This window comes from Rattus rattus, chromosome 12 (assembly GCF_011064425.1).
Source record: "Rattus rattus isolate New Zealand chromosome 12, Rrattus_CSIRO_v1, whole genome shotgun sequence".
NCBI lineage: Eukaryota > Metazoa > Chordata > Mammalia > Rodentia > Muridae > Rattus > Rattus rattus.
The window spans coordinates 58,935,850-58,963,538 of record NC_046165.1 but is presented as its reverse complement, the minus strand read 5'-3'; positions in this window follow the sequence as shown (position 1 = coordinate 58,963,538).

Below are 27,689 nucleotides of genomic sequence, written 5' to 3'. Positions count from 1 at the left end.
TGGTTCCACTCAAATTCAGGGTGGATCGTCTCTTCTTAGTTGAACTTTTCTAAAACCTTCAGCACAGACCTGCTAGGGATAATTTAAAACCCAGTCAAGTTGATAGTGAAGAGACAATATCACAGGATGGCTATCCAGGTGGGCTCAGTCTTACTCCATGAACCCTTTAGAAGCAGAGTTTCCTCTCTATAGTCATGGAGGAGGGACACTGTATTAGTTGCTTTTGTTGCTGTGGTGGAATATCAATATGACACATCGAGGGGAAGGGGGTTTTCTCTTGGCTTATGATTTCAGAGGATTTGCTCTATTGTGGTCATGAGGGCATAGTGGGACAGAGTAGTGTATATCCCAGCAGGCTGGGGAGTAGAGATGGGGATGTTGACATCCCGCTAGCTTCCTCCTTTCCTCACTCTTCTTCTGTTTAGCTCCCCCAGCCCATAGGATGGTATTGTATTCATTCAGGGTGAATCTCTCTGAGGACATTGTCACAAACCCAGTGATACACCTTAGCCTCCTAGGTGACTTTTTAATCCAGCCGCCCATCACAACAGACTCTGGCTGCCCTGGAAGAAAGGAAGGTACATATTGGGAAATGTCCACAGGAACCAGGTGACCTTCATGGTAACAATCTCTTGGAGATGACAGTCTCCCTTGGCTACATGGAAATGATCCCACCAGTTGTCCCTGTGCAGTCCCAGAGTCTCAGAAGAGGACTCCAGAACAGCCAGAGAGACCCTACCCCCAAAGAGTGTCAGCTGTGTTGTCCTAGGCTGCTGGCCTATAGAAATGAGAGATAATATGTTTGTGGTTATTTTATAGTTAAGTTTGTTAACTTGCTATTGATAGATTATTTCTCTGCCGCCAGTAAAATGAGCCAATTTAAGCCAGTTTAGATTATATTGAGGGCAGGTTTATTGGGAAGCTGCCTTTGGGTGGGAGAATTCACTGGCACCAAGACTGAGGCCAGGGAAGTCACCAAAGGGAAAGGGGGGAGGGGAGGGAGAGAAAAAAGAGGGAAAGGGGTCCATGCATGAGAAGGAGGAGAAGGAGGAGGAGGAAGAGAAGGAAGAAGAAGAGGAAGAGGAAGAGGAAGAAATCTGGATTATACAGAGAGGAACCTCTGGGAGAAGGACAGCCTGGAACCCTGGGCTGGAAAGTTTAAGGTTGGGGGCAGGGTATTCCAGGTAGGGATGGAGGATGCTGGGAGAACCTGGAGGCCAGGTCTGCTTTGGTTTGTAAAATATACACCTCAGTCACTTGTGCCGGGTCTGAAACCAAAGAGTTATAAAGTCATAGAAGGATAAATTCTGTTTTGCTTACAGCTTTAGCTTCATCTAGTTCTTCATTAAGACCCTCCCCACCAGGGTCTGTGCCCTGACATTATCCATCCCTAGTGTAGTGGCTATTCCTGGTTGTCAATGTGACCATGTCTGGAATGAACTACAATCCAGAATTGGAAGGCTCATCTGTGATCCTGATCGTGAGGCTGGGAGATATAAGTTTCTGACCTGGATCTTGGCACGGAGATCTTGAGGCATAGTGGCTATGAATTCCAGGAGACTAAGGCAAGGAGATCTCTGAGTTCTGAGTTCGAGGTCATCTGGGGCAAAACAAGTCCCAGATCCAGGTGTGGTGGTACACACCTTTAATCTGGGCCACACCTTCTTCTAGAATCCTACATAAGGACATTGGAAGGAGGAAGACTCTTCTTCACCTGCTTGCCTTGTAGGACTGAGTTGGATTACAGACCGTAAGTCATCAACAAATCCCCTTACTATATAGAGACTACCCATAAGTTCTTTGACTCTAGAGAACCCTGACTAATACACCTAGCAAACTAGAAAAGCTCTATTGGATTAAACCTTCCCCAGACCACCTTGTTATATGCAAAGACCTCTTCAGTTCCTAACACCAGCATGGCCCCAATTCTCTCTGTGTCTGCTTCCTCTCTGTAACATGACAAATTTATATTGTTCAGCCACAGGTTTGTCCTAGTGGTTTATGACTGGAGCACATTGACACCCAGTGTAGTGGTTTGAATATGTTTGGCCCAGGGAGTGGGACTATTTGGTGTAACCTTGGAGTGGTTGTGTCACTGTGAGTGTGGGCTTTAAGACCCTTTTCCTAGCTGCCTGGAAGCTAGTCTTTTCCTATTTGCCTTGGGATGAAGCTCTCATATATACAGAGAGGCATCTTACCATGTGGAATCCTGGCTCATAGTGCTGTAGCTTCCAGTTCTACTCATGCTGCTCTGAGCTCTCACCAATCTCATGAGGAGGTGATGCGGCTCTCATGCCTTAGTCTTGTGAAAATCTTATTTTGAATGCAAAGGAAGGCTAGTAAAAGGAGTGACTGCTGACTACTCCCTCATCATGCATCCATCTTAGTTTATCACAGATCTTCCTAGGAGGATGCAATTGATGCTAAGGTGCCTAGGTTCTTGGAGGACAAGCCACAACATCTCCTTTCTACCCTTCAAACATGCACCTGTTCTGGGTTCAGCTCATCTTCCTGAGCTGTGTTAGTAAAGTGCCATCAGAGAAGCATAACCAATATGGTATTTATTGGGATCAGCTCATGTGGTTGTAGAAGCTAAGAAGAAAACTTGGGACACAGGAGAACCAACAGCAATGGTTTTATCTTACTCTAAATCTGAGGAGCTGAGGCCCAGGAGATCCAAGGTGTAGGACATGACAAGGGGCAAGAGGGGCCTAATGAGCAGAAAGAGGGAGCAGACATGAGAAGATGGGAGAGAATGAATTCTCTCCCTGCACTAACTTGTTCTATTTAGGCTCTCAAAGGATTGCATGGTGTCCAACCACACTCGGGGAACAAACTGCTTTGTTCACATCACCAATTGAAATGTTACTCTGTCTCAGAAAAATTTGTGTCTAAGTCCATCTGTTCTGCTATAACAGCTTTGAAGGCTGTGATGCTTCAAATCAAGGTGCTAGCAGGTTCAGCATCTGGGGAGGGATGTTCACTGTTTCCAGTGTGGGCCATTCCTGCTGGATCCCACACAGTGGAAAGCTGAAGGCAAAATCAAAAACCAAACCTACCAACCAACCAACCAACCAACCAACCAACCAACCAACCAACCAACCAGTTAGCCAACCAACCAAACAACTAGCCAGCCAGCCAACCAGCCAGTCAACCAAGCAGACAACCAAGCAACCAGTTAGCCAACCAAACAGCCAGTCAGCCAGTCAGCCAGCTAACCAAATGACCAGCCAGCCAGCCAGTTGGCCAACCAACCAGCTAGCTAACTAACCAGCCAGTCAGTCATCCAATCAGCCAGCCAAACAACCAACGAGCTTAACCAACCAACTAGCCAGCCAGCCAACCAAGCAGCCAAACACACACACACACAAAACAAAGTAAGTTGCTCTCTCCTAAGAGGACCTACCTCTTTCTCTTCTCAGGGAACTGAATTTTGAAGGAATACATGTGGTTTAAACCACAGCAATTGTGGTAGTTTGAATATGCTTGACCCAAGGAGTGCCACTAACTGGAGTAGTGTAGCCTTGTTGGAGATATGTGGTGTCTTAGGGTTTTACTGCCGTGAACAGACACCATGACCAAACCAAGTCTTTTTTTTTTCTTAAGATTTCTTTATTTATTATTTTATATATGTGAGTACACTGTCTTCAGACACACCAGAAGAAGGCATTGAATCCCATTGCAGATGGTTGTGAACCACCATGTGGTTGCTGGGAATTGAACTCAGGACCTCTGGAAGAGCAATCAGTACGCTTAACCGCTGAGCCATCTCTCCAGCCCCCAAAGCAAGTCTTATAAGAACAACATTTAACTGGGGCTAGCATAGAGGTTCAGAGGTTCGGTCCATTATCATCAAGGTGGGAGCATGGCAGCATCTAGGTAGATATTAAAGCCCACACCCAAAAGGCCACAGCTACTGCAACAAGGCCACACTTCCCAACAGTGCTGCTCCTGGACCAAGCATATAGAAACCATCGCATTCCACTTCCTGGTCCTCATAGGCTTGTTCAAACATATGAGTCTATGGGGGTCAGACCTAAACATAGTGTAATGTAAAATATATTTAGTCCAGCTTCAAAAGTCCCCATAGTTTATTGCAGTTTCAACAATGTCCAAAGTTCAAAGTCTCTTCTAAGATTCATCCAATCACTTAAGTATAATCCCCAAAGCAAGACAGGAAATCAGCTGGGCAAACTCCAAACTCTGCTTCTCCATGTCTGATGTCAAAGCAGTCTTCAGATCTTTAACTTCTTTTTCATCTTTGTTAACTGCAACAAACTTCTTTCTCCTGGGCTGGTTTCACTCTGTTAGCAGCTTTCCTCTGCAGAAATCTCATGGCTCTGGCATCTCGAACATCTTGTGGCCTCCAAGGCAACTTAAATGTTACAGTTCCAATGTCTAGGATCTACATGTTGGGCTCCTCCAAAGGACTGGCATCACTTCACAGCTCTGCCCTCTGTAGCACTCTAAGTTCAGGTTGATCCACTCCACTGCTGCTGCTGTTCTTGGTGATCATCATGGTACTGGCATCTCCAATACCCTGGGGTCTTCTGCTGTAACTAGGCTTCACCAATAGCCTCTCACACACTCTCTTCATGGTGCCGAGCCTCAAATCCTTTGCATGATCCCTTCAGCCCTGGGCTGTCAACTGCAACTAAGGCTGCACTTTTCACCAATGGCCTTCCATGGTCTCTCACAGTGCCAAGCCTCAGCTGCTCTTCATGACCCCTTCATGCCTTCAAAACCAGTATCACCTGGGTGACCCTCGCACATTACCAAGTCCAGCTGCAGCATGAGGTACAACTTTGGCTACCTCTGGAACACAGCTTCTTTGTGCTCTCAGAAAACACTTCTCAGAATATTTCACCTCGATGATGCTGGTCTCTTCTCAATCACTGCTAATTTCTTAGCTCCAGTTAACCAGCATCCATTGTCCCAGTAGTTCCTTCTATTTTTTTACTGTAAAGCCTGAGCCACATGGCCAAAGCTGCAGTGTTCTGCTGCTTGCTGGGGCTGGAACTCTCCCAGCTTTCTACTCTCTGACTCCCTCTCTGCCTAAGCTTGGCTTTCCTGGATCTTGCTTTGTAGATTAACCCTGAACTCAGAGATCTGCATGGCTCTGTCTTCTGTCATGCTGGGATTAAAGGTATGTACCATCATGTCTGGATTTAAGCTTTTCTTCACCCAGAGCCTGCTTTGTCCCAGGCTGACCTTTATCAGAGATCTGTTTGGCTTTGTCTCCTGGGATTAAAGGTGTATACCACCATGCCTGGATCTAAACAGCTAGGTAGGATCTTGCCCCCAAGTCCCTTAATCTGTTATCTCCTAGAACACAGGATTTAGTTCCATTTTACTTCCTGGTGCCCCTTTAATACTCAAACCATATATTTTATATTTTTCCTTTCTCAGCTTGCTACACTTGTTTAAAATGCTCTCCATGAGACTTAACCAGAGAACAGTCTCTGCTGGGCTTTTTTGAGTCTTCCTTTGTCAATGCAATTAATATAAATCTCTTTACTTTAGAATCAGGTAGACTCTTCAAACAAGGGCAAAAAGCAGTCACATTCTTCACCAACATACTACAAAATTTCTAGGCCACGTACTGAAATTCTTCTCCACTGAACCAACTTGGGCCAGGTCTGCACAGTTCAAACCAATCTCAGATGCATAGTCTTTCATATTGTTACTAGGATGGCCCATTAAGCACCACTTAAAGCATTCCACTGCTTTCCAAATTCAAAGTCCCAAGATCACATTCTTCCAGACAAAAGCATGGTCAGGCCTATCACAGCAATACCCCAGTCCCTGGTGACAATTTCTGTCTTAGTTAGGGTTTTACTGCTGTGAACAGACACCATGACCAAGGCAACTCTTATAAGCACAACATTTAATTGGGGCTAGCATAGAGGTTCAGAGGTTCAGTCCATTATTATCAAGCATGGCAGCTTTCAGGCAGGCGTGATACAGGAGCTGAGAGTTCTACATCTTCATCTGAAGGCTGCTAGCAGAAGACTAGCTCCCAAGCAGCTAGGCAAAGGTATTAAAGCCCACTCCTACAAGGCCACACCTACTTCAACAAGGCCACACCTTCCAACAGTGCTGCTCCCTGGGCCAAGCATAAGCAAACCATCACATGTGGCCTTGTCTATAACTAAGAAACTGGGGGGGGGGGGCGGTTAAGACTTCAACATATGGACTTGGAGGAAGGGTGTTCCTCCTCAGGAACTGTTTGGATTTCTTTCTGTGTACAGCTGATCTGATTGTACAGATCGTGAAGACTAGGGGGACACAACAGAGATCACTGGCATTTATGGCTTCAAGAACACGGATGCTTATTCTCTTATGCTTTAGTTTGGGGTAGAGAAGCAGTTAGCACATTATGGCCTCGCTGAGTATGTCTAAGTTGTCCGTGCCACTCTCAAAAAGTCACCTGAGAGCTGTATGTCATTTATCCTCTATTCCCATGGAAGAATCCATCCCCAATTACCCAACCAAATATCTAAATAAGAAAGGAGAAAGTTTGGGGAGAGGCATTCACCTGGCAGAACCCCATATTTTATTTTTATTAGGCTAAAGAATACACACTTTTGTTTTTCTATGACCCCTCTGTTAATATACTTACCTCTTGCCTTAGGAGGCACCCATGACTGTAAATCTATCCTATCCTTGGAGCTAAGGCTTAGGCCGAGATATGGGAAGATTTCTTCATGAGAGGGGGCTTGCCAGGAGATCTTAGCTCAGAATCCTGGCTCAGCTACTGAGGGCTGTAAGTTAATTGAACGGAAACAATGAGTTAGTCAATTGTCATTCGAGTCAGACCTTCTGTCTGACACACTGTATCATCAAAGCCAAGGCATTCTGGGAAAGAATGATTATCCTCATTCATTATGCTCAGATTTTCCAGACAGTTGAAAAATGCTAGATTACAGAGTTGCTGGGGCAGAACCTGGGAAAGATAAAGTTATAATTGAAAGCTACGTACGTGATATATTTTCAATGAGTTTGACTTTCTACTTCTTCCGGGAATGTTAAGAAATCTCAAGTAATTGTTTTTGGCCGGAGCTAAATTTAGCACCTTGGAGATGGATGGTTCTGTCATACGCTTGGTGAAATCATGTTAATGATTTCCTGTTGTTTTGTTAAGTGCCACGACTGAGCGCCTACTGTGTGCATGTCACCGACAGAACCTTGTCTTCATTTCCTTTCATCCTCTTAACACCCCTGGATATGGTACCAGGCTGAGGGAAAAGTCAGCACATGCCCAGTTACATTTGAATTTCATGTAAATAGTAGAAATTTAAAAATGTCTTCCAAATATTACATTGTCTGGGTGCAAATATAAACCAAGCAGCCTGCACTCTCTCTGGTTATCCACCTGGGAAGAAGGAAGAGCCATCCCCAGTCTTCAGAGGAAGGGAGGGAGATGGGGAGTTGGGTCTTGCAGCCAAGGGGAACATGCATAGTCTGAAGCATTGCGAAGTTCCTGGTCTCGTTCTTTAGAGGCTCCTGTCCAACACTGGCAGATCAGTGATGCTAAGCATCTCATGCCTTTAGTTCCATGTGGAAGATACCACAGGAAGGAGAAAAAAGCATGTTTAATGCCATCTCCCATGGCACCCCCACTATGACTGACCAGCACCTGTGATGGAGGCAGAAATCTATTCATGATGGCGGAGTTCTCCATCCTTAAGCAAGTCCCCTTAGTCCCACCTCTTAATGTGGCTACAATGGCATTAAATCTCAACATGAGTTCAGGAACAGACAGACACGCAACCATGACGATTTCAAGTATTGTCTGTTGGAGCTGCTCAAGGAATTAATTTATCCTACCAGACAGTCTGCCCAAGACTGCAGAAGGCAGGGGTCATATGAGATAATCCCAATCAATCAATCAATCAACCAACCAATCAATAATCAATCAGTCAATCAAAAATCCAGACATCAAAAAGAAAGGGGGAAGAAGAGCATTCTGGGAATAGAATGTAAAACAGTGAACCATTGTGTGACCTGGGACCTGCAGAGTCCCAGGGTCCCAGTGTCACCTGGAGCTGGTATTCAATTCTGGATCATCACATAGTCCTAGGAGCGTAGGTTCACACAGGTGGGCTCTTCACTGAAACTCCCGAGAAACAACTCCAGGGCCCATTCAACCAGGGGAAAGGATCTTCATGTTCCATTGGCTTAAGTTAATATCTTATTTTAATTTAAACACAAATTTAGATGCTCTTAAGAAAAGATTAAGTCTTCCAACAATAGAGGGATTTGGGAAAGTATAATTTTGAATGACATTAGAGTCCTGTTGACAATTCAAATGGTGAGATAAGATGAGAGTATTTCATGCATAAATCTGGGACCAAGATAAAAACCGGAAGACAAATTCGTAGACAAGAAAACTGACTAGCTGGGTATGTGAGCTGGTTAACGCTCTCTCTCTCTCTCTCTCTCTCTCTCTCTCTCTCTCTCTCTCTCTCTCTCTCTGTCTCTCTCTCTGTGTGTGTGTGTGTGTGTGTGTGTGTATGTTTAGAACCCAGGACTTCATGCATGCTAGAAAGTGCTCTCTGCCTCTGAGCTACTCATCCAGCCCCTGATTGACAGACGTTTGACTTCTGTCTGTCAAAGGGTTAGAAAATACGGGGGTTTTTTTTTTTTGTTTTTTTTTTGGATGAAATACTTAGCTGATAGTGCCAGGAAACTAGTGACCGATTCTTTTAGGTCAAAGGCACCAGCCTGTGAGCCTTAGGAACTCACTGAACAGAACTCCACAAATGAGCATATTATTTCTGCTTTCTGACCTAAGCGTCTAAAAGTTAACTTTATTGCAAGTAATCAGACACTTATTTATAAAAGTTAGGAAAACATAAAGAGGTAGGAGGGAAAATAAACAGATCACGCCTGCTCTCATTTCCAAACACAATCCATTACTTTTTTGCTCTAATATAAAAGGATTTATTTTCTGATGGTAGTTCTAGTTTGGACGGACTAAAAATGCAAATAGCCCCTAGCTTATTTAAGTGACTGTCACATTTCCCTCCAACAACAGACTTGAATAATGAGCTAACTCAAATTACATTCGGCTTGAAAATTACCTGTTGAAAGTCTCCCGCGTGCATGGTGCTGAGCTGGCACGTGTGGTGGTCACACAGAGTAATAAGGCACAGCCCGTGACTTGAGAAGGCTGTAAGCCACCGATGGGGTCAGACCTGTAGAAATCAAGATGGAAGCTTGACAGAGGTGTCACCCGAGACAGTCGCTGGTGGCAGCTGAAGTGTGGGATGGAGCATGGGAGGGGGTTTCAGAAGGAGGCATCTGAGCTGGGGCAGAGAGGCTGGTTAGCAGATGTCGGTGACAATGTCAAAGTCAAGAACTGACTTACTTGGGGCCCCTCCCTCTGCCCAAGTCCCTGTGGTCATACGACTAAGAGCAGTCACTGTGGCTTCTGTGTTTGCTCCCTTCTGGCTTTTAAAACTAGAGTCTGCTCCATGAGTGTGCACCTCAGATACCACCTACTGTTTCTGAGTGGATTGCTTGTTTTGAGCTTAATCAATGATGGACAGGAGGCTCCCCTTGTGTGCCCGAGCTTCCTGATCCTGACAGTTTGCACCCATGACTTTGACTTTATTCTGGGGCAGTACTTTTTGTCTTTGAATAGCCTTGGTAAGAAGGTCTGGAGCTCAGGGCTGTTAGTGTCTCTCTCCAAAAATGTACAGTCAGGAAAGAGAGTGTGGTCCAGGGACAAGTGTCCCTGATAGCAAAGTATCAGAGGACTGGACAGGCTGGGTCTCCGTGACTGGCAGGTTTTAGCTGGGGTGACAGGACCGGCATAAGGAAGCTGAGCAGACTATCCGTGAAGAGACACACAATGGCGTAGTGAAGACTCAGTGGGAGAAGGGGTGGCCTGCACGGGCTGGGCTGCGCTGGGCTGGGGAGCCCTCCCTCCCTAAGGAGGGGTCATCTAAGTTGTCAGGCAAAGGCTATGGGAAGTGCTCTACAGACAGGTGGAAACACCTGCACAGATGCTCAGAGGCAGAGGTGAACATGGTGCAGTGTGTGAGGAGAGATCTTCAGGCCTGGAGAACAGTCATCCATGGAGAATGAGCCGTGTTCCTGTACGTGCACCTTGGAGGGCTTAGCTGGGGGAGCTCCTGATTTGCATTTTTCTAGTTCCTCTGATTGCTGTCTCCAGTGATTGTAGGGGGCTTCTTTAATCAGCAACAAATCCTTGCTTTTCTGATTGAACCCTTAATCCTTCAACTCAATCTGACATCCAGTGCACTTTGGCCTCTGCAGCCTCAGAATTAAAACCGACTTTGAAGTCGCATCACTGACGCCTGCTGCTGAATTATTGGCTTTTCCTTATCTCTTTTCTGTCCTCCTGCCGGGTTCCATGGGAGCTTATCTTATTGGGTCCACTGAGGCTCCAGACCCCAGGGCAGGGCTGCACACTCTGTAGGATAGACAGGAGGAGCAGGCGAGACTTTGAGCCCATGGAGATGTTTGAAAGCGCCTATCTCTGTGCTGTCTCCAACCGGGATGAAGCCCGTGGCGTTGATCTTTGAAAGTTAGCAGACAGCAGTGGTGAGCATGAGCCTCTGCACTTGTTCTGAAGGCCTGGTTAAGATTGAGTTCACAGGATTCGGGGGAGGGAATATGAGTTTGGATGCTTCATCACAGTGTCCAGCTCTCTCTCTCTCTCTCTCTCTCTCTCTCTCTCTCTCTCTCTCTCTCTCACACACACACACACACACACACACCTTTGAGGGTCTCACACGGAGCTCAAAGTGTGCACAGATTTTCGCATGCTGTATGGCAGCAAGGCCAAATTCTGCTTTATTATGTTTTATACATTCTTGAACATTCCTTGAAACTATCTTTTTACAAAGTAAAATTGCCTGCTTGCTGTCCTCTTTACTTACCCCCTGGTCTCAGCCCCTGGCATCTACGCCAGCCCCAGAGAAGAGCAGTTACTTTCTGATGCTGTGAGCAGGAGCTCCGGTGGAGTAAGAAGAGGTGGGCAACCTTGGCTGGACCCCAGCTCCTCTCAACAGTGGGATTTGGGCCAAGCTTCACCCTCAGGAGTCTATGTAAAGACTGAAAGAAATAGTACAGGTGGTTTAACAATGCACTGGGGTCTGTGGGAATCACATGGGTTAGTGTGTGTGAGGGGACAATGCACTGGGTCTCTGTGGGAATCACATGGGTTAGTGTGTGTGAGGGGACAATGCACTGGGGTCTGTGAGAATCACATGGTTAGTGTGTATGAGGGACAATGCACTGGGGTCTCTGAGAATCATGCACTGGGGTGAGAATCACATGGGTTGTGTGTGAGGGGACAATGCACTGGGGTCTCTGAGAATCACATGGGTTAGTGTGTATGAGGGGACAATGCACTGGGTCTCTGTGAGAATCACATGGTTAGTGTGTGTGAGGGGACAATGCACTGGGGTCTCTGAGAATCACATGGGTTAGTGTGTGTGGGGACAATGCACTGGGGTCTCTGAGAATCAACATGGGTCTCTGTAGAATCACATGGTTAGTGTGTGTGAGGGACAATGCACTGGGGTCTGTGGGAATCATGGTCAGTGTGTGTGGGGACAATGCACTGGGGTCTGTGGGAATCACATGGTTAGTGTGTGAGGGTGAGGGGACAATGCACTGGGGGGTCTCTGTGAGAATCACATGGGTTAGTGTGTGTGAGGGGACAATGCACTGGGTCTCTGGGGTCAGTGTGTGTGGGGGACAATGCACTGGGGTCATGGTCGTGGTGTGTGTGAGGGGACAATGCACTGGGGTCTGTGGGAATCACATGGTTAGTGTGTGTGAGGGGACAATGCACTGGGGTCTCTGAGAATCACATGGGTTAGTGTGTGTGAGGGGACAATGCACTGGGGTCTGTGGGAATCACATGGGTTAGTGTGTGTGAGGGGACAATGCACTGGGGTCTGTGGGAATCACGTGGTTAGTGTGTGTGGGGGACAATGCACTGGGGTCTGTGAGAATCACATGGTCAGTGTGTGTGTGGGGACAATGCACTGGGGTCTGTGAGAATCACATGGTTGTGTGTGTGAGGGACAATGCACTGGGGTCTCTGAGAATCACATGGGTTAGTGTGTGGGAGGGGAAAATGCACTGGGGTCTGTGAGAATCACATGGGTTAGTGTGTATGAGGGGACAATGCACTGGGTCTCTGTGAGAATCACATGGTTAGTGTGTGTGAGGGGACAATGCACTGGGGTCTGTGAGAATCACGTGGTTAGTGTGTGTGAGGGGACAATGCACTGGGGTCTGTGAGAATCACATGGTCAGTGTGTGTGAGGGGACAATGCACTGGGGTCTGTGAGAATCACATGGTTAGTGTGTGTGAGGGGACAATGCACTGGGGTCTGTGAGAATCACATGGTCAGTGGGTGTGAGGGGACAATGCAATGGGGTCTGTGAGAATCACTTGGTTAGTTTGTGTGAGGGGACAATGCACTGGGGTCTGTGAGAATCACATGGTCAGTGTGTGTGAGGGGACAATGCACTGGGGTCTGTGAGAATCACATGGTCAGTGTGTGTGTGTGTGAGGGGACAATGCACTGGGGTCTGTGAGAATCACATGGTTAGTGTGTGTGAGGGGACAATGCACTGGGTCTCTGTGAGAATCCCTGGTTTAGTGTGTGGGAGGGGCCAATGCACTGGGGTCTGTGGGAATCACATGGTCAGTGTGTGTGGGGACAATGCACTGGGGTCTGTGAGAATCACATGGTTCAGTGTGTGTGGGGACAATGCACTGGGGTCTGTGAGAATCACATGGGTCAGTGTGTGTGAGGGGACAATGCACTGGGGTCTGTGAGAATCACGTGGGTTGGTGGGTATGAGGGGCAAATGCTCTGGAGTCTGTGAGAATCACATGGTTGGTGTGTGTGAGGGGACAATGCACTGGGTCTCAGTGTGTGTGAGGGGACAATGCACTGGGGTCTGTGAGAATCACGTGGTTAGTGTGTGTGAGGGGACAATGCACTGGGGTCTGTGAGAATCACATGGTTAGTGTGTGTGAGGGGACAATGCACTGGGGTCTCTGTGGGAATCACATGGTTAGTGTGTGTGAGGGGACAATGCACTGGGTCTCTGTGAGAATCACATGGGTTAGTGTGTGTGGGGACAATGCACTGGGGTCTGTGAAAATCACATGGGTCAGTGTGTGTGAGGGGACAATGCACTGGGGTCTGTGAGAATCACGTGGTTAGTGTGTGTGAGGGGACAATGCACTGGGGTCTCTGAGAATCACATGGGTTAGTGTGTGTGAGGGGACAATGCACTGGGGTCTGTGAGAATCACATGGTTAGTGTGTGTGAGGGGACAATGCACTGGGGATCTCTGTGAGAATCACATGGTTAGTGTGTGTGGGGACAATGCACTGGGGATCTCTGTGAGAATCACATGGTTAGTGTGTGTGAGGGGACAATGCACTGGGGGTCTCTGTGAGAATCACGTGGTTAGTGTGTGTGAGGTGGACAATGCAGGGGGATCTCTGTGAGAATCACATGGGTTAGTGTGTGTGAGGGGACAATGCACTGGGGATCTCTGTGAGAATCACGTGGTTAGTGTGTGTGAGGTGGACAATGCAGGGGGATCTCTGTGAGAATCACATGGGTTAGTGTGTATGAGGGGACAATGCACTGGGTCTCTGTGGGAATCACATGGTTAGTGTGTGTGAGGGGACAATGCACTGGGGTCTGTGAGAATCACATGGGTTAGTGTGTGTGAGGGGACAATGCACTGGGGTCTCTGTGAGAATCACATGGGTTAGTGTGTATGAGGGGACTGCTAATGCTATTTTCTTGCAGCCTGCTGAGTCCCCCTTCTCCCACAGCTAAGGCCTGTGGGGCTTCTTGTTTGGAGGGCCTTGTGGCGATCCTCTCGATCCTCTCATTCTTCATCTGAGGGCCTTACTGATGGCCGTTGTTTGCCAGTTAGCTTTACCCCATGGGAACCTCATCTTCATAATTTGGGGGAGCCCCTATATTGTCGATCCTGTGTTGTCATAGCTAAAGGGGATGATTTTTTCCATGTGATATGACATAGGTGATGTCTTGGAAAAATGAACCCCCCCCCCAAACTAAGTTATGGTGAGTGTCTGGCTCCGGCTTCCATACCTCTGGCTTCTGGGCATTCTGTGCATTGGCATAGCAGTTCATTGGGGGAGGGGCTCAAAGTCACTCTGTCAGCCGAGAGTTGGTATTACCTCTATTCTACAGTGGAGAACAAAGACTTTTCTTGTCTCTTCTTATAACCAGAGAGGGGTGCTGCTGGACCCTGCTGAGGATTGTTCCCACCTTCCCTACAGGGTCAATAGGGCCTGAGGACGGAGCCAACTCTGAAGGTTCTCTGGATGTTCGAGGAGTGAGGTAGGTGGGGGAGACGATGCCCTCAGTCACAGCTCTAGTTTGCTGTAGCTTCTTTGCTGTGCAGACCCCTCTGCCTGTGCTTGCCTCCTCCTCAGATCTGTTGGTGCCAGAGGTGAGGAGGAATTGGGGGTCCCAGAGGGACACTCAGTAGGAAAGACAGGTCACTCTCTCTCTCTCTCTGCCTCCCTCAGACAAGTCTCCTCACCCACCTGTCTATCTTTTGTCACTGTCCCTGAGGGCCTTGGCACTGCTGGAGGCCAGTACCCAGTCACCTCTGATATAAAGAGAGAGAGCTACAGAGATCTTTCATTAAGCGTTGATCCCAAGGATCAGGTCAAACCTGTTCAGATGGGACACTTGTCTCATAAGAAGAGGTTTGTGTTTGCTTTGTGGAAGGAGCCTCAAGCTAACACGCTACACATTTTTTAAATGAAAATGAGTCTTGGAACAAATCCTCTAATTCATCTTTCAAAAAAGCCCTGCGGGTCCTTATGTCTAATGTGTTTTGAAAGAAGCTTTTCATGCAGAAAGTATACCTTACCTGGCCTCCCAAAGCCTTTCTGCTTTCTTGAGTCTTCTCAGTCCTGGGGGGAGGAGGGTAGGGAGTGGGTCAGAGACCCGAGGGGAGGGAAAAGGCCAGTTGGGCAATGGAATGGGGGCATACAGGTTTACTGTTCAGCCCAGTGTCTCTTTCCCTTTGCTAAAGAAAAAGTATCATTTGAGTGAACACAAGTGAGGCATGAGGAATTAAAAACCCGATCAGGGATGATGGAGGGGGAAGAGGGGAAGAGATGAGACTGGGCTGGGAACTGTGTCTTCTTCTCCATGGTACCAAGTACCTTCTCCATTCTTCTATACAGCAGACCCATCAGCTGGATGGCTGTCCTCGTTTGCTTGTGAAGAAATGAAATCTTCAGCTTGGAAAACCTGTCCTGTGCCTCAGGCCAAGAGAATTTAGATTCAGAGTGCAGGTTGTCATGGTCAATTATGTCTACATAAGGGGCACATTTAGGAAAATTCTTACTCTTAACTTAGCCACTCTGTGTAAACATATTCTCTTCGGATGTTTTTTTGAAGGAGTGAGATGCTTGGTCTAGAACTTTAGGTCTTGGGAATCATGGCGGAAGAGAAGGCTCAGCAGTTAAGAGCGTCTGCTGCCCTTCCTAGCACTTCTGTTGCACACCTTACACCTGTCTGTAACTTCACATCCATGGTCTCCTACTCTCTTCTCAGTGGGCACCTCTATCTGCACATACAATGGTGGTGGGGAGGGGAGAAAAATAAAATGAATTAAAGGAACGAGACCCGAAAGCAGCAACAGGAAAAAGAACATTGTCTGGATAGATGTAGCCACTGTCCGTGGGTCCATTCTTCATATCTGTTACTCTTTCCAACATATTTCCACGAGTTGACATTGCCTGTAGCTTTGGAGAGGTCTGGTGTGGTGGCTTGTCCCCACATACAGGCCATTGTGTAAAGCTGTGACATTGAAGCCTGGATTGCCTTGATGGCCAAGATGTTAGAGATGCCAGAGTCATAGGATAGCCCAAGGAGGGCTGCTCACAGAAGCAGTACCAGCCGAGGTGAGAGAAGTGTGTTGCAGTCAACAAAGCTGAAGGCAGTTGGAGACCTGGAGACTGCTTTGGCATCAGTGATGGAGATGTGGAGACTGGAGTTTGCACAGCTGGTCTTTGGTCTTACTTGGGTCCAGGATTTCCTCACTGTGTTTTCCTCCCCTTTGGAAGCTCCCTTCCAAAAGTATATCCTGTTCCCTTTCCTTTCCATATTGAAAGTATGTGACCTGCCTTTTGACTTTGATCTTACAGGGGGTAAAGTTAAGAAATTGCCATGGGTCTCAGAAGAAACTGAACTCTGGACTTTTAAATGGTGTCGAGGCTGCTCAAGACTATGGGGACTTTAAAAGTTGGACTGAATGCACGTTTTTGCTATAATAAAGTCACAAGCTTAAGGGGGCCAGGGAGTAGAATGTGGAAGCCTGAGTAAGAATGACCCCAGAGGCTCCTAGATTTGAATGCTTGGTCACCAGGGAGTGGCACTATTAGGAGGTATGGCCTTGTAGGAGGAAGTGTGTCACTAGAGGTGGGCTCTGACGTTTCAAATGCTCAAGGCCCAGTGTTTTCTCTCTTCCTACTGCCTTTGGCTTCAGGTGTAGAGCTCTCAAACTACTTCTCCAGCACCATGTCTGCCTGCATGCTGCCATACTTCCCACTAAATGGACTAAACCCCTGAATCTGTAAGCCAGCCCCAGTGAAGTGCTTTCCTTTGTAAGAGTTGCTGTGGTCATGGTGTCTCTTCACAGCAACAGAACTTTGGCCAAGACACCTAGTGTATTTATTTTCAGTTCCTTTGCCACTGTCCCTGGCTTTGGAGGGCAGAGAAGGTACATGTGCAGGGCAGTGTTTGACTTATTCTCTGTGTGAAGCTTTCTGTATAAATCAGTTTTCTTTGGATTTCCTTGGAGGTTCTTCCCCAAAGAGGAATTACTAGGTCAAATACAAACACCCGCACAGCTCTCTGTAGCTTCTAATATTTGGTCTCACTCTCTTCTTCCTTGCCCTCTCTTCATCCAAAGATAGAAAGTCTTGTCCTATAGCGGAGCAGCCTTGTTCCACACTGGGAACTTCATTAGAGAAACAGGGCAGAAACCTAGATTCTTTCCTCCTTATGGGCTCTGTATCTCATCCAGATCATTCGGATCCCCAGTCTCTTTATAAAGTGAGGTCATAATTCCCCTTCCTATAATCACTGAATATCGGTTAAGTGAAATCTCGATGGAAAGGCCAGGGGGTTTGCTCAGCACTCCTGACAAGAGCATTTTCTGCTCTTGCAGAAGATCTGGGTTGAAGGCCCAGCTCCCACGTCAGTCAGCTGACATTGCCCTGTAACATCAGTTCTAAAGGATCTACGTCCCTCTGGCCTCAGAAGATACTGCGTGCATGTGGTGCACATATAGACAAACAGGCACACACAATTTGCATAAAAATACTTTTAAAAGAGTCACACGGAAATGTGAAGATACATCAGAGTACTTAGGACTCCACGAATGAGGAGGATATCTGTCTACCTGGGAATACACAGTTATCGTGATAAGGGGTAGGAAGCTAAAGCCCAACTGCTTTGTGCACATCAGATTTGCCATGAACTTCATCTCAGTTAATTCTTCCTTGTGCAAGCCTTAGTTCACCCTAAGGGTCAGGGTCTTCCTCTGATACTGGAAGAACCTAAGGTTCTGAAGCAAAAGTCAGTTTCCAAGGCACAGCTAGGGTCTGGCAGGCACCAGTTTGTAACTCCATGGGGTTGGACTCCCAGTCCAGGTTATGTCCCATTTCAGGTCCTGGGATACCATTTGTTGGCTTCCAGACACCAACAATCCAACCTGAAGACTTTTCACTGGGCTGACACAAGGCGTTGTACTGGTTCATTAGGAACACCATTGTGAAATACCACAGCGTGGGTGGCTTAGGTGGCAACCATTTGTTTTCTCCCTGTTGTGGCCTATAAGGGTCCCAAGCTAAGGTGTCAGCAGGAATGGCTCCCCCTTGAGTCCTTGCCTTGCAGATGACCTTCATCTCAAATGTCCTTACATGGTTTCCTTTGCGTGTCTTTCCTAGTCTCTTAAGTAGAATCCGATCTTATTGGGCTAGCAGACATTCCCATGACATCATCGTACATTAGTTACCTCTGTGAAGACTCCATCTCTAATGAAAGTCCTTTCTGAGGTACTGGAGGATGTGACTTGAATATATGAGTGTGATGGAACCATAACTTAGCCCAGAGCCATAGCTAAATAATTCCCTACTCTGTCAATCTATGCCAATAAAATCCCGTAAATTGATGGCACGAAACAGAAACCATGTACAATCGCATACGACATTGGCTTTATGGTGGGTTTGTGGATTTGAGGCATCTTGCCATTTTAAACCTCATTTAACAATGTGGTGAGGCAGAGGGGAGATATGTCATAAAGTTTAGGGAGAAGTGGAGCTTTAAATGACTCATTGATGGACAGATTATCTTGGGTGTCATTGTTGCTGTCCTTCTAATACGGACTAAATCCCAGTGTTTGCATGGAATGGCAAGAAATATTGACCCATTAGCACAATGCTGCCTAAATACTGCAGGCAGATTGCTGAACACAAAGAGATGATAACAGTTTTACATTGTTCAAAAATTCAGTCTCTAGAGTCAACTCCAAACAGAAATACTTTCCTTTGTGGTCTTTGCTTGTGTTTTTGCATAGCTCTAATTGTTAGCTTGATTATTATTATTATTTTGTATTATGTGTTTCTGTTGTGGGGTTCTTTTTTACTTCTAATTTTGATATAATTTTAGATTCATATGCAGTTGTAAGTAACACAAAGAAATGCCATAGTCCATGTATAAAACTGCTCTATAATGCAACAGCCATCATATGGTCATTGATGTAGTCAGGGCACAGGGCATTTCCATTCCGACAAGAGTTGTTCTGTCTGTCTGTCAGTCTCTCTGTCAGTCTCTCTGTCTGTCTACACACATGCACACACCTCAGAGTATACCTCAGAGTATACATGTTGGTGCTTACATGTATGTATGGATACCATGCCTGGTACTCTCAGAGGCCAGAAGGGTTCCAAATTCAGATTTTCACACTTGCACAGCAAGCACTTTACCTGCTACGCCATCTCCTCAGCCACTCTATAAAGATCTCTGTTTTAATGGTAGATTTATCCAGGCTTAGTGGTGCCCTTTAACCTAGCACTCGAGATGCAGAAGCAAACAGAGTTGTGAGCTTCAGGCCAGCCTGATCTACAGAGTAAGTTTCAGGACAGCAAGAACTAAACAGAGGAACCTTGTCTCAAAAAGAATGTGTGTGTGTGTGTGTGTGTGTGTGTGTGTGTGTGTGTGTGTGTGTGTATAAATTCTTTGAGAATATTGTGTAAAATTCTTTAAAATTGTACATATACTCATCTAGTGTGGTGTGTGTGTGTGTGTGTGTGTGTGTGTGCACGTGGGGGGGCACATGTGTATCACCTGGTATAAATATGGAGCCCTTTTGGAGCCAACCTGGTCCCACTGGTCTAGCTGCACTTCCACAGTTTTATCATTCTAAGAACATTGTATAAATGGATCATGGATCATGAAACACTGAGTTTAGTTTTTTTCACACAACATAATTCATAATAGTCATCCACAGTTACCAAACTTGCTATTTTCATCGCTGAGTAGAACTACTTTGTAAGGATGTACCACAGCATGTTTAACCATTTACCTGCTGAAAGATATCCGAGATGTTTAAAGGTTTGTGTGATTGCAAATACAGCAATTATAAAGACTCCTATGCCGAGTTTTGCAGGAACGTATGCTTTATTTCCCTTAGATAACTGCTCAGGAGTGAAGCTGACGGGTTGTATGGCGCTTGAGTGTTTAGTGCTCTTTAATTGTTTCTTAAATTTTTATGTGCATTGGTGTTTTGCCTGCATGTCTGCGTGCAGGTGTCAGTGGAGTTACAGACAATTGTGATCTACCATGTGCATGCTGGGGATTGAACTTGGGTCCTGTGGAAGAGCAGTGCTCCGATCTCCTGAGCCATGTCTCTAACCTGAGTGTTGAGTGCTTTAAGAAACTGCCAAACCTGTCTTCTAGAGTAGCTGCATTGTGGTTACTCACGACGGCAGGGGTCCAGCTTCTGTGCGCTGCGGCTGGGTTTGGTGCGCTGGTTCAGTTTTATGGCTGTGATAAACACCTGAGAGAAGTGAGTGTTTGGCTTCCTTTCCAGCCCGAGGTCATCTGATCCATCGCTGTGGGTCTGAGTTGGAACTATCATGGCAAAGGGAGCACGTGGTGGGCTCAACTACTGCAACTAGGAGGGACATGGAAGGGTGGGGTAGAGAGGAAGGAAAGGGGGATGGTGGAGAGATACCGATCGCCTCCCAAAATAGCACCACTCGATGGGGGGCCAAACCTTCAATACATGAAATTGTGGGGGACATTTTGTGCTCAAATCATTAAAGTTATTGTAACTATTTTAAAGAAGTTGTTAATTTTATGTGTATGGTATCTGCCTGAACGTAAGTCTGTGCTGTGCACCACATGTATGCAGTGCCTGCCGAGGTCAGAAAAGGCCGTCAGATCCTCCAGATCTAGAGTCACAGATGGTTGTGAGCTCTCATGTGGGTTCTGGGAGCCAAAGCCCGGTGTCACGTGCTCTTATCCACTGAGCCATCTCTCCAGTCCAATAACATTGAAAAGTTTTAGTCACTTTAATAAGTATACAATGTTAGTATCATTGTGATTTTATTTAGCACTCCCCTAGTAGTTTACAATTTTGATTATCTTCTCAATTACTATATATAGCAAATGCATGTATATGACATGCATTATATAAATAAGTACATATATGCATGCAATGTATGCATATAAATATGAATAATGTATGCATATAAATATGTACATTAATGTATATAAACACACATAAACATGTATGCACAGCATAAATATGTGTATGTGTGCATGTATATACATATGCGTGTAAATATTTACATATATACAACTTAGTCTTTTTTCTTTTGTGAGTTCTGGTGTCATCCAAGACCTCATTGTCTGGAGGCTGAACATTCTCCCATGTTTTTGAAGAGCTTTATACTTCTTCCACACACTGAAGTTTGTCATCCATTGGGAATTTTATAGTTTTGTGTTGTAAGCTCCGAGGCCGAGGCCAGGGCTCAGTTTTAAACCCATGGATATCAATGGCTCCAGCCCCATATGCTGAAGAAGATACCATCCATGTTCATCAGACCCACTCACAGTTTTGTTGAAAATCAAGTGTGCCCATTTATAGGAGTTTCCTTCTGGTTTTTGGTTGGCTGGTTGATTTGGGTTTTTTGAGACGGACTCTGTAGGTCAGGCTGACAGTCACTTGTACCACAGTTGTCTTGCCTTGGCCCCGCCCCTAATGCTGCAGTGTGATCCACCCGGCTGGGCTGGCTTCTAAGTCGGTTATGCTGTGTCCATTCGTTTGTGTGTCAACCCCTTCACCAAGTACTGCAGTACTGACTGCTAACTACTGAGCAGTCTGACCCCTTCCCACTTTACTCCTGTTTTCCAAAATGGCGTCACCCACTCTGTTCCTTTGCTTTTCCCTGTGGATTTTATAATGCTGTTGGTGTCTGTGAGAAGGCTTTCTGGCATTTTTGTGGCGATTACATCAGTCTGGGGAGAACTGATATTTTATTGCTGTCCTTGGTGTAGGAACGTGGTCTGCATCTCGTTCTGTTTACATCATCTTTTCTCTTCTCAGCATTCTGAAAACTTTAGCACGCCATTTGATACATTTTATTGGATTATATATAATCTTTCATTTTTTTAAAGATTTATTTTTATGTCTCTGTGTGTTTGTGATTTTGTGCATGCGCGTGCGTGTGCCTGTGCATGTGCGTGTGTGTGTGTGCGTGTGCATGTGTGTGTACCTGCATGAGCCTATGTCACAGAACTCCTGGGAGCTAAACGCAGGAACTCTGAAAGAACAGCAAGCACTCTTGACCACCGAGCCATCACTCCAGCCGAGCATTCGCTTTTTCATGACTGTAGTGTGTAATGTGTGTGTTTCCATTGGGTGAAGGTGTAATCTATCTTTATGTCTTTATGGTGTGACCTATGACCTGACCAAACTCACGTATTTCTCCTCCATTTCTTTCTTTAAACATATCCTTTGTGGTCTGCAGCGTAGACAGTCACGCCATCTGGTTTCTCCTCTTCCTTTCTGATCTGTGTGTCTTACTTCCTTTTCTGACCTCGATGTGCTGCCAAGAGTTTCTAGAACCATTCTGAGTAAGAGTGGAGAGAGTAGGCACTGTGGCCCTTCCTGGATCCTGGGCTAGTAACGTTTACCATTAAGTGTGAAGGATGATGTCTGCTGTGGGGTTTTCTCTTCCTTAGATCTTTATGTAGTTAAGGAAACTCCCCAGTCCTGTTTTTCCGACCTCTAAATGAGTAGGTACTGCACTTTGCCAAATGCCTTTTCTAAATGGGCTTGACCTCATACATTTTCTTCATCAGTCTGTTAATTAAGATGGTTTATATTGACTTAGTTTTGAATACTGAGCCAGCCTCACATCAGCCCTGAAATAAACCACAATGTCACAGTGTCTAATTTTCTTTTACGTTGATAAATGCTATTTCTTCTTCTCTTTTTTCTTTTTTTCCTTTTCCTTCCTTCTTTCTTTTGGAGGGGAGGGGGAGAGGGCGGGGTTCTTCCGGGTAGTCCAGGCTAGCCTTGCTATGTAGCCTCTGGTAATCTCAAACACATGGTTCACTTGTCTTAGTCTTTCAAGTGCTGGAATTACATAATACCAAGCTCTATTGTGAATACTTAGGTATAAATGTTTGAACCTTCAATTGAGCAATATGGCTACTGGTTTGTCATTTTCCTCTTTTGTACTATCTTAATTAGAAATGACAACTTAACATAAGAAAATAAATTTTCTATTTATTGGAAGGATTTGTAGAAAATTGGTAAATTTATAAAACATGTTTTAGACATTTTTTTTCTCCACAAAACATTTGGGCCTGGAGATTTCTTTGTTAGAAGGTTTTAGACTATGGATTCATTTTCCATTAGTGATTCTAGAAGCATTCAAAGACCTGCTTCACATGGGACCAATTGTGGTAATTTTCTATTATTTCCTAATAGTACCACCTTGAGGACCAAACCTTCATTTCCAGGGGACCCTTGTGAGATGCTCAAATTAGGTAATGAAATGATGTCCAACCACAATGCTCCCCATCTCCTGACTTATTTTCTCCCCTCCCAAGGGAGGTGACACACACCTTTCTATCTCTATGTCCATCTGACTTTGGGGAAAAGTGCAATCCTTTAGGAGGCAGACAAGTTTGGGTTTTAATCTAGGCTTCATGATTTATTGTGACTTCAAGTCATGTGACCTCTTAGAAACCCATGTGGCCCATCCATAAATGGGGACAATAATACTTGGCCCTCAGGATGGTTTATGGGGTGAATGACATAGTAATATGCTTCTACTTAGTCACCTTCCAGCTTTTGCAATAGGTAATTTGCCCACCACTTGGGAGATTTCCCAAGGCTTTTAAAATCTATTCTTCATTCGTTTCCCTTACTCCCACCTCTACTTGTCCCCAAACATCCAGGAGAGAAGATGCTCCCACAACCCCCTGAGAAGAGCCTGAGAATCCACAGATAAGGCCGAGACTTCCTGCATGCTCCCCGGGGAGACAGAGGACAACAGGCTCCTTACACAATGTGACTGTCAGAATGCTATATTGTGAAACAAAATCTCTCCCTCCCAGGGAGAGGACAATGTCTCCTTGACTCTCTAAGTGTTCCCTTCCTATTCTCAGCCCCGCCTTCCAGGATATCAATACTTTCACAGCAGAACAGGAGTGGAGAAAAGGTCCGATTTGCCCAGCCTGGTGAGAACTAGGTGCAATGTCATCAGATAATAAATAGTTTTCGTTTTGTTTTTATTGTCACAGTGGTAGTAAGATCAATTTTTTGAATCCAAGACTGTCTGTGGGATTTAAAGTTGTTTGACCTTGAGCTCTGGTTGAAACAGGCTTCAGATGTTAAAAACGCATGAACTCCATTCTCCAGGGTAATTTACACACACACACACACACACACACTCACACACACACACTTACACACACACACTCACATACACTTACACACACACTCACACACACTTACACACACTCACACACACTTACACACACACACACTCACACATACACACACATACACACACACGGATCAATATTCCCTTGTGCTAGCCATGAGCAACATTTATGTCATGGCCTCTCTTTATTCTTGGGGTCTGCTGATCCCATGTCCTTGGCCAGTAGAGGTAGATGAGGCTATGCACCCTATAAATAATCATCTTTTCAATTTAAACATTTTTACGTGTTTATTTTTTTTTTAGATGGGGTCTTATTATATTATATGCCTGGCCTAGAACGCAATATGAAGAACAGGCTAGCCCTCAACTCCTCTGTCTCTACCTCCCAAGTGCTGGATTAAAGGTGTGCATCAGCACCCCAAGCTAGATAATCATCTTTTCCTGTCGAAGGCAGGAGGATGGGTCGGAGTCCTGTGTCTGCCACAGCAAAATATTGCAAACTTAGTGTTCTAAAACCACTCAGTATATATATATGTGTGTGTGTGTGTGTGTGTGTGTGTGTGTGTGTGTGTGTGTGTATACACACACATTTTTTTTCTGGAAACTAGAAATCTGAAATCTAGCAGGGCCCCCATCCTGTTCCAGCTTTTCCTGGCTTGTGGTAGCTGTGCCACAGCCTTGGCTTCGGTGAACCACTTCTGGCCCGGCTTCTCCTCTGTATCAGCCTTGCTCCGTCTCACATCTCCCTCTGCCTGCCTTGCAAGGACACTTGCCCTTGGATTCAGGGTCCACCTGGATAATCCTCCTCTCACTTCTGCAAAGGTCTGTTCCTAAATAAAGGCAGTCCCAGTTCCAGAGAGTTGATGTAAACATGCCTGGGCAGGGACGGACGCTCTGTCCTAGCACGGACGGTGACAGCAGGCACTGGGTGGTAACTTGTAGATGTTTCTCTTCAGCTTCCTAGCTGGGTGTTAGGTTGTTTCTGGAAAAAATGCAGAAATGCCTGTGGGGCTTTGTATGTGCTTTAAAATTCTTGCTCACTGCTGTTGGAGTCTCATTGATTCTAAGTATTTTCTAATAGGGGTGACTTCTAACATTCAAATACTCAAAGAGAACCCTCAACCCCAGTTGTCACCCTATACTGTCTGTCTCAAGTTTCATTTACCTAATAGTAAGAGTCAAATCAAGTTTTTTTGTTGTTGTTTTGCTTTGCTTTTTGTTTTTTAAGGCTCACATTATTCAGTGACTTCCCAGTCCATTGGGATTGAAAGTTAGTTGAGGGTTCCCTCTACCCCTAACCTTTCCCTTGTGCTCGTTTTAATTTTCGGCACAGATGGACAGCATTCTCAAACCTAGACACACCTGAGGAGGAGGTGTCTCCTTTGGGGAATTGCTTCCATCGGACTGGCCTGAGGGCATACCTGTGGGTTGTTGCCTTTACTGCTAACTGATGTAGGAAGACCCAGCCCTCTGTGAGTGGTTCCTTCTCTAGGCAGGTGGGCCTGGCTATACAAGAAAGGTAGCTGGGCAAGCCAGGGTGAGCAAGGCAGTAAGCAACATCCCTCAGTGGTCTGTGTCAGTTCCTGCCTCTGGGTTCCTTCCCTGAGTTTCTACCTTGGTTTCTCTTGATGACAGGCTATACTCTATAAGCTGAAATAAAACTCTCTCTGCCCAAGAGGGTTTTGGTTAGTTGTATCAAAGCAACAGAAGAGAGAAAGTAGAACATAAACTGGTACCAGAGAGTGAGAGACTGCGATAGGTCTGACTGTTACTTTGGGGAAGATTTTGGAACTTTGGGCTGGAAAATCTGCTGAATGTTCAGGGCACAGTGGGATGTTCTGTGGTATCTTAGAGATAAGAAGACTGAAAGCAGTGCAGACAGTGAGGCCTGGCCTGAAAGCTTCAGAGGGAGCAGAGACTACTGGAACAGTGTGATTTTTTTTCCACTAAAAAGCTGCTCTGAACTGGGACAATGGATGTCAGCTGGGGCTGAAGAATCACTTGTCATTAATGAGAGACCAGCATCATTGAGGCAAATCTTTGAGAAGTATTTCCTCAGGGTCAGCAGACACAGAGGGCGAAGACTGCATCTCAAGTTTACAGCTGAACTTGTTATGTGAAGATCTCCCATATGGTACTGGTTTTGAAGTCACAAAGGGGTCATGGAGAGCAGTAGAGGCTTGGCATTGTGCGGAAGTGTTGGAGTCCCAGAAAACAGGCTGGGAGAGGCCATTGGTGAAGACACAGCCTCAGTGATTGACCTCGGAGTTGAAGGGGTCATGGAGAGAATCTAAGGTTTGGCATCATGGGGAAGGATCAGAGTCCCTAAAGAGCCAGAGGAGGATGTTGGTGAAGGTGGGACCTCAGTAGCAGTGAGGACCCCTGAATGTTAGAGCTGCCAAGAGATGGTTTGACAGTCTCGGACAGCAGTAGGTGTGGGCTGGAGCTGGGCTAGAACTGGGCTGAGCCTATGAAATAAACTGGATGCTGTGGATGGCAGAGCCAAAGAAGTGGGAGCTACCTAAGCCCCTCGGAGCCTGGAAGATCATAAGTGAGTCCCAGATGCCAAATGTTGAGTTATGTTTTGATTTGCACAGCCGGATATTGCTTTTGCTATGGTCTGAATGTACCTGTACCCTGGTTCTTCCCTTTTGGAATAAGAAAGCACATAACTTGATTTTGACTTTATACGAGCCTACAGTTTGGGTTTTTAAAGAGATCTTGGACTGTTGTGTGGAAAAATTTAAAGATGGTGGGACTCTTAATAGTCTTTTATGCTGTGATCTTAGAAACAAGAAAGGGAAAGGATAGGGCTTGAAGTGATGTGGTTTTGTGTCAAAGTTGACAAGGGGTGGGATGTCACAGTGGAATTGAAGTGTTCAACTGTACTTGAGCCTGGAGATCCCTGTTTCCCATCATGCCCTGTACCTTTCCTGCCAGCTGTCCAGTTTCGTGAGGTAACTGTACTATCCTGGTTTCCATTTCTCCCAGCCTCTCACTGCCCAATCCAGTCAATGCATGTGGTTCACATTTGTGTGTGTGTTGTATGCACACATGTGCATAGGGAGATCAGAGGTCTTTGCTCAGGAACTATCTACTTGTATTTTGGAGGCAAGATCTCTCATTGGCATGGAGCTCACTGATAGTCTAGGCTGTGTAGTCAACAAGTCCTAGGGACCCAGACGTTTCTCCTTCTCAGTACTAGGTTAGTGTTGTGTGTTATCCTAGACTCAGGTCTTTGTGTTTGCTGTGCCTGACAAGCACTTAACTGACTGGGTCATCTCACTAGGCCCTGTCCAGGTATTTTTCTTATAGTTTTAGCACAAAAAGTAAATCTTGGAATGAGAATTTGGCTCAGGTTTTCTAAACTTCAAAAAGAATTTTTTTCTTCTCTAGTTTCTCCAGAATCCTTTTTCAATGCCAACCGGGGATTTTTTTTTTTTGCCTGAAAAGCAAACTCTGAAAAGGTCAGCAGGGATATTCCTCAAACCTGATATTGCTTTACAGCACCCCTGTCTGCCCAGGACGCTGCACACAGAGCGCCTCATCTTCAGGTTTATTCCTTCACCAAGGCAGAGACACAGAAGGTTGTGTCAGGGTCAAATTCATTTATCTTGGCTTTGTTTGGTGGAGGAAGTTGTCCAAACACACA